Source organism: Elgaria multicarinata, chromosome 17 (assembly GCF_023053635.1).
Source record: "Elgaria multicarinata webbii isolate HBS135686 ecotype San Diego chromosome 17, rElgMul1.1.pri, whole genome shotgun sequence".
In the NCBI taxonomy this organism is placed as follows: domain Eukaryota; kingdom Metazoa; phylum Chordata; class Lepidosauria; order Squamata; family Anguidae; genus Elgaria; species Elgaria multicarinata.
In genome coordinates this window covers 7,701,975-7,710,005 of record NC_086187.1, presented here as the reverse complement: position 1 = coordinate 7,710,005, position 8,031 = coordinate 7,701,975, and positions in this window count along the sequence as shown.

The following is an 8,031-nucleotide window of genomic DNA, read 5'->3' as shown; positions in this document are numbered from 1 at the left end:
ATGGTGTGATGTAAAGGTGGGCACCCAATAGAACTGGATCTATTGTTAAATCTCAGGGGGCTTGCAATAGATTGGTGAATTTTTCTAGCTCTCAGTTTAAGAACAGCAACAGACTGTTTCCCCACTCCAATTACATTGGTCAGCTGAAGAAAGCTTGGAGTAAACGGGATTTTTAAGCAGAAGGACTGTGAGCTCTGTTCATTTCTGGTACTCAAAACAAGGCCTTGGGCTACGACTTCTTGAGTGCTGGGCGTGTGTCTTTTGCATGAGGCTCCAGTTGGTGGATCTCGGGGTTCAAGTAAACCAAGATCCCGCGAGCCTGAAGTCTGCCCACCCCCGGCCTAAAATGCCATTTTGTTCACCCCACTGATTGGAGGCACAATTGATTTTCTATGGACCAGTTGAGGTCATTGAGATCTCTACGTCGTTGCATGGAAGCAGTGTGCGTGAGTACTTCCATGAAGTGTGAGGCAGTGCCATTAGCCCGAGCCATAGATGGCGGCACAGAAAGGGAGGGGAAATACAGGGTCACTGGCTAACCTTATCCTGGGGAGAACTTCCAAAACACAGCCAAATGCCACTCAGCAGTAAATACTTAATTGTAGTTGTTCTTGCACATCATGGTGTCCTTCGCTCCAGACCAGTGTATGTAGTGGCTGTGAGTATGCAGCCCTGTGAGATAGGGGTGAGTGAGTTGACTTGCCAAAGGCCACTCAGTAATCTTCATGGCTGGGAATTTGAACCCAGGTTTCACTGTACAATTTGGTAGCCTAGCACATTAGTGCAGAACTCAGAATGGTGGTGGCACAGAGGTTGCACATAGGAGAGAGAACGTTGAGCTGAGCCAAATTCAGAGCTCCATAGAAAGGATCCTGCAGTTTGAATGAAGTTTATTCATCTGTTTACAATATTTATATTGTAAAAGATTTTGGAGTGGTGAACAACTAATAGAATAAAGGAATAAAAACACCATGTTAAAATTTTTCAATTTTTAAAAAAGAGCAGAGTTCTGGTTAAAGCGCAGTTGATCACTCAAGAAAAGCTTCCTGAAACCGCGGCATTGGCGAGCATGCTCAAGCCATGCCCCTCTCCCGCAGCCTCTGCCATTGGCCGAATGCGCTCAAGCATTACCTTTGCAACCTGAAGGCTAGGAGCCGATTCTGCCCTCGCTCACACCTGCTGTGTTCCTGGGCCGATCATGGAAAACGTACAGCCTTTTGTGTATAAGCTAAAAAGTGTGGCACTGAAATGCATCTTTAAAGTAATTGAAGCTTACCTTCCCCCAACCTGGTCCCCTCCTGATGTGTTGCAAGTGGTACTCCAACACATCTGCACATCCCCAGCTTGGGGAGAGGCTGCTCTAGGCAAGCAGCTGTTGCAACATCAATGACTCATGATCCCTACAGGTTGTCCCAACAGGTCCTCCTGACAGTTGTGATGCAACCCTATGCATGATGTTCGGTTTAATTAATCCTCCCTCTTTTTCCCTTTTCTTTCTTTTTTTTAAGCAGGAAAACAAGAAGCTTCCTTGTACCAAGTCAGACGGTCGGTCCATTTAGCTCAGTATTGCCTATACTGATTGGCACCCAACCCCCTAGGATTTCAAGATCAGCCTTACTTGGAGTCGCTGGACTTGAACCGATGCTCTTTTGCAATACAAAGCATGTGCTCAGCCAGGGAGTTACAGCCCTTTCTCAAAGCCTGCGGGGAATGGTGACTTGCTTTCCCTTTTCTACCAAGTTCCCTCCCCACCCAGAAAGTGTATGACATGTCAGATGCTTTAGCTATGTGTATTGAACTCATGTACTCTCCATCCTGTCTTACAAAGGCAACAATGGAATATCTGCATGTGACCATAGATAGAATAATAGATTAGTAAAGTTGGCCTGCCCTCTAAGGCCATCTAGTTCAACCCTCTGCTCAATGCAGGAATCCACTTTAAAGCATCCCTGACAGATGATTGTCCAACTGCCTCTTGAATGCCTCTTGTGTGGGAGAGCCCACGACCTCCCTAGGTAACTGATTCCATTGTGGTACTGCTCTAACAGTCAGGATGTTTTTCCTGATGTCCAGCCGGAATCTGGCTTCCTGTAACTTGAGCCCGTTATTCTGTGTCCTGCTCTGGGAGGATCAGGAAGAGATCCTGGCCCTGTGACAACCTTTCAAGTTCTTGTAGAGTGCTATCATGTCTCCCCTCAGTTTTCTCTTCTCAAGGCTAAACATGCCCAGTGAAAAGACTGAGGGGAGACATGATAGAACTCTTCAAAGACTTGTAAGTTTGTCACACAGTTCTTCGGATGCTGGGGGATGTTGACTGAGGAGAAATGCAGACTGAGGAAAAAACTCACACGGGCCCCAGAACTGGGAACGCAGGGGGCTTTTGGTGACAACTGAGCAGATATGATATGGAGCACTAAATCCAAAGTACCAGCAGTGGGATGGGGGCTAAATGTCACATCAGAATTGGAATTAACTAGCTGAATCTTTGTCTGTTTTTAAAAAGTGTACTTACATTCTTTGATTAAAGCATGAACAAGTGTATTCTTGCCCCCCACCCCACATGTGGATTTTTAATGTGGATTTTTAAAGTGCTTTTTTCTACTGCAATCACAAACTGGGATATGTGAGCTGTGCCTGAAAAATGCACTTCTCTTCCGGGATGCAAACAGGGTAAGTTTTTGAAGTTTCACGAACTGAACTTTTTTCCTTATCCATCCTCCAACATCCTTTCCCCCACTGCACCAATCATGAAACCTGTAGCTTAAGGTGAAGCTTCAAGAAGTTGATGCAAACCCAGCTGTGGAACCCTGCCAAAATACAAGCGGGGACTGTTGTGTTTCAGGTGTCAGAAGGATAGGACAGGGCTGTAGTTAACTGCTCTGCACAGAGCTCTGTCTCCAGGTAAGTTTGGGAATGCCCCTTGTCTAGAATTGTGGAGAGCTACCATGCTGGCTGGGGATGATGTGACTTGTAGTCCAGCCAGTCCAAATGAGAGCTAGTGTGGCGGTTAAGAGTGTTTTCCCCCCAGGCCCGGAAAAAAAAGGCAAATGTGCTCGTGGGACCAAAAATGTTGCTGACCCCTGCTATAAGAAGGCATATGCAACATGACAGTTCCTTGCTCCCAAGGAGCTTACAAGCCAGTACTTGTAAGCCAGTAGGGAACTGGAGGCAGGGACAAGGGTAGGGAGGTTGGTATAAAAATTAAATAAATCAACCTGTTCTGGTTGGGGTTGCACTCCCCCTGAAGGACCAGGTTCGTAGCTTGGGGGTTCTCCTAGAACCATCTCTGTCACTTGAGGCTCAGGTGGCCTCGGTGGCACGGAATGGTTTTTACCAACTCCATTTGGCCCAGATACGCCCCTATCTGGACAGGGATAACCTAGCTTCAGTTGTCCATGCTCTGGTAACCTCCAAATTAGATTACTGCAACACCCTCTACATGGGGCAGTCTTTGAAGACGGTTCGGAAGCTGCAGCTTGTGAAAAATGCAGCGGCCAGATTGATAGCTGGAACAGGGAGGTTTGAGCACACATCACCGATTCTGGCCCACTTGCATCAGCTGCCTATACATTTCTGAGCCCAATTCAAGGTGCTGGTTTTAACCTATAAAGCCCTACATGGCTTGGGACCACAATACCTGATGGAACGGCTCTTCCGACATCGACCTGCCCGTACACTGCGCTCAACATCTAAGGTCCTCCTCTGAGTGCCTACTCTGAGGGAAGCTCGGAGGATGGCAACAAGGGAGAAGCCTTTTCGGTGGTGCCCCCCCCCCCCCCCCGACTGTGGAATGATCTCCCCGATGAGGCTCGCCTGGTGCCAACACTGTTATCTTTCAGGCGCCAGGTCAAGACTTTTCTCCCAGGTATTTAATAGCATTTAACAATGCTAAGTTTGTTTTTAACAGCCCCCAGAGCTGTTGTTTTTAAATGGATAAAGTTTTTATATTGTCTATATGTTTCTGATGGTTTTTTAATTTTTGTATACTTTTTTAACGTTTACTGTTTTTAACTGTTGTAAACCCCCCAGAGAGCTTCGGCTGTGGGGCGGTATATAAATGTAATAAATAAATAAAGTAATGTAATAAAGTCAGCAGGTTGTACAGAGCTTTGCTCAACCAATCGGCTGCCTTCTCTGTGGTGCTGATTGGCTGGCTGACATTGGCTGGTGAGGGAAGGGCTCCTTTCAAGGTGTAGGAAAACGGTGTGGTGTTTTGGGGAAAGTGTGGAAAGCTGGGTTCTAGGCCGCACCCAGCCATGAAGCTCACTGGGTGACTTTGGGCCAATCATTGACTCTCAGCCTAGCCTACTTTGCAGGACTGTTGTGGGGATAAGATGGAGATGAGGAAGATCATGTAAGCCACCTTGATTTCCTTGCATCTGGGGGGTACCAGCTTAGAGTAATGTGGTGTAGAATACAGTCTGATTTGGTATAAGCTGCCCATGTCCCTAGAGGACTCGCAAGTTTCATAGAATCGTAGAATTGGAAGGGGCCTATAAGACCATTGAATCCAACCCCCTGCTCAATGCAGGAATCCACCCTAAAGCATCCCTGACAGATGGCTGTCTGGCTGCCTCTTGAAGGCCTCTAGGGTGGGAAAGCCCATGACCTCCCTAGGTCATGGTTTCCATTGTCGTACTGCTCTAACAGGAAGTTTTTCCTGATGTCCAGCCAGAGCTTGACTAATGGGCTTCTTGTAACTTGAGCGCATTAGTCCATATGCTGTACTCTGGGAGAATTGAGAAGAGATCCTGGCCCTCCTCTGTGTGACAATCTTTCAAGTATTTGAAGCATGCTATCATGTCCCCCCTCAGGCTTCTCTTCTCCAGGCTAAACATGCCCAGTTCTTTCAGTCTCTCTTCATAGGGCTTTGTTTCCAGACCCCTGATCATCTGTGTTGTCCTCCTCTGAACACGCTCCAGCTTGTCTGCATCCTTCTTGAAGTGCGGTGCCCAGTCCTGTTCACAAGACTCAAGATGAGACCTAATTGGTGCTGAATAGAGGGGATCCACTACCTCTCGTGCTTTGGAAGCTACACTTCTATTAATGCAGCCCAAAATAGCATTTGCTTTTTTTGCAGCCACATCATACAGTGGACTCCTATTCAGCTTGCGATCTACAACAATTCCAAGATCCTTCTCGTTTGTAGTATTGCTGAGACAAGTGTCCCCCATCTTGTAACTCTGAATTTGGTTTCTTTTTCCTAGGTGTAGAACTTGGCATTTATCTCTATTAAATTTCATTCTGTTGTTTTCAGCCCAGCACTCCAGCCTATCAAGATCACTTTGAAGTTTGCTTCTGTCTTCCAGGGTATTGGTTATCCCACCTAATTTTGTGTCATCTGCAAATTTGATCAGTGTTCCCTGCACCTCCTCGTCCAAATCATTAATAAAAATGTTGAAGAGCACTGGGCCCAGGACTGAGCGCTGCGGCACCCCACTCATTGCCTCTCCCCAGTTTGAGAAGGTTCCATTGATACAGGAATATCTGCAGAAGATGAAATTCTGAGCTAGTTTGCACCATGTAACAAAGGTGCTGCTAGCTAGCCATGACAGTGGCTATCCTGTATGTTTTTCCCTTCTATGGCATGTAGAAGTGTGGTAAAAAGTATCTATGTCACTTGACAGGACAGGACAGATCTTGGCCAATAGGTCCTGCACACCATGTGGCTTAAAATAACGCTGTTTGTACCGCCTGAAGTCAGCTGTAAGTACAACTGTCATCTGCAAAAAAGCCAGCGTTTACTTTGATGGGATTTGCACTTCTGCAGGCGCCACCTCATGGTAAGCAGTCAGAAAGTACGGCACATCAAGAGTACTGATAATGTTCTCCTATACGAGTTAGCTGGAGATTCTCCAAGGACTCCGATTACTCGGGCCTGCGGGCTGCATGGGCAGCATTTTTGATGGAGCTGTGGGTTAACAAAGCAAATGAGAAACCTCTGACTTTAAGCAAAGCAACAACCCTTTTCCTCGAGGAAGGGCTGTTGCTCACTGGGAGAGCTTTGCTATGCATGGAGAAGGTCCTAGGTTTGATCTCCAGCATCTCCATGTAGGGCTGGGAAAGGCTCCTGCCTAAAATGCTGGAGATCTGCTGTGGTCAGTTTAGTAGACAATATTGATTTGAATTGACCAGGGGTCTTGACCTGGTATAAAGCAACTTCCTACGTTGCTGCATTTTTTAATTAAATGAAGCCCAATTCGCATATATTTAGTTGGTTTTGAACCCTTATTGTGCCTCGAATAGTCATGGGAAGGGAAATGGAATTTTTCTGAGCCACAACCCCTCCCCCTTCCTTCTAGCTGCTGTTCAGTCCTGAATACCCACAGGAGTTCAGTCCTATTGTACGCAGCGGAGATTCATGTCATGCAAAGGTTCACTTCGGAGTACATGTGCAAAAGATGGCATTGCATGTCTATCTCTGGCTTCCGAAAGTTCCCTGGCCACTCCTTGCACGCTTTTGTGCCGAATATCTTAAGGACTAGGAACTTGCTTTTTAAAATGAAAGCTGAATGCCACAGTCAATGGATTCTGTTCAGTTCCAGTGCTGCTGCATGCAATGGATACACCCAGCTTCCCCCCTGCCCCCACAAATAGCAACCTTTAGTCAGGCTGGTATAACCTTTATACTAGCACAAAACCAAGTATGTTTGCAAACAAGTGTAAGACTGGGAAGGTGAGCCATGACGCACTAACTTGTACTTGATAGAGTTGCAGCCATCAACAGTGCAGAAATGAACAAAATAAGAACCCGCCTTAAATGCACATGGAATAAGAGCCAGTCTGACATAGGAGTTACGCCTGGCATCTCTAACCTGATGTCCCCCAGCTGGAGCTGATGGGAGCACAGCTGGTGTGTTCCAGTTTGGAAGAGGCTGGGTTGGAGTACTGGTCTAGGACTGGGATGTCCTGGTTCTTATCACCACCCACCCCAAAATTTTACTGGGTGACCTTAGATCCTGCTCTGCTGTCAGCCTAGCCTACCTCACAGGGTGGTTGTGGGAGTGAAAATGGTGGTGAGGAAATATATATATATATATATATATATATATATATATTATTTATTTATATAGCACCATCAATGTACATGGTGCTGTACAAAGTAAAACAGTAAATAGCAAGACTCTGCCGCATAGGCTTACAGCATGCGCCATTCTGATGTCCCTGGAGGAAGGTCAGGATAAAAACATGATCACATTATGCTTATCATTTTTAGAATATATCAGCCATCCTTCCAGATACCTTGGACTACAATGTCTATCAGTCCCAGCCAGCATGGCCATATGGACCAAAGACTGCTTTAGGGTGCAATACTATGCATGTTTAGACCGGAAGGAGTCCTACAACTCCCAGCATCCTCCTGTCAGAACCGGTCACAACTCTAAATGAGCTATCCAAGGTGTGTTTCTTTTAGAGTTCTGGCCTAGTTCTGACAAACCCGGAGCCCCCCAACCCCACCCCACCCCAGGACTCCTATATCGCTGTCTCTCAGCCTCCAGGGCAACACATTTTTAAAATTCTCACAGACCTTTTCAATATTTTCATGCTTCTGAGACTCCGCCTTTCTTCTGCCGTAACTCTTTATTTTCTACCAAAGGTTGGATTTAACTATTTTATTCATTTACAGCATTTTTACTCCACGCTTCAGCTATAAAAGGCTCCCAAGGTGGCTTACAAAGATTAATAGAGACAGTCCCTGCCTTCTGTCTTACAATCTAAAAGACACGACACAAAAGGAAAAGGAATTGAGAGGGAAGAGGAAACAAAGCAAAATCCAGGCTCCTGTTCTTAGCTTCAAAGATCTTATAGGTGTTCTTTCTGGCAGGGAAGGGCGAAACAAGCTCCCTACAGCTGCTCCTTCTCTGGCCTGATGTATGGGGCCAGGTTAGTTCCCCCCCCCCCCCCACACACACCTTGCTGTAACGTTCTTTCTGGATGGTAGGGGGTTCAGCCCTGCAGTGGCCCTTGGTTCTCTGTCTGATGGATGAAGCCAGCGTCTGCAGTCCCAGGGAATTTCCTGTGTTTTATAGT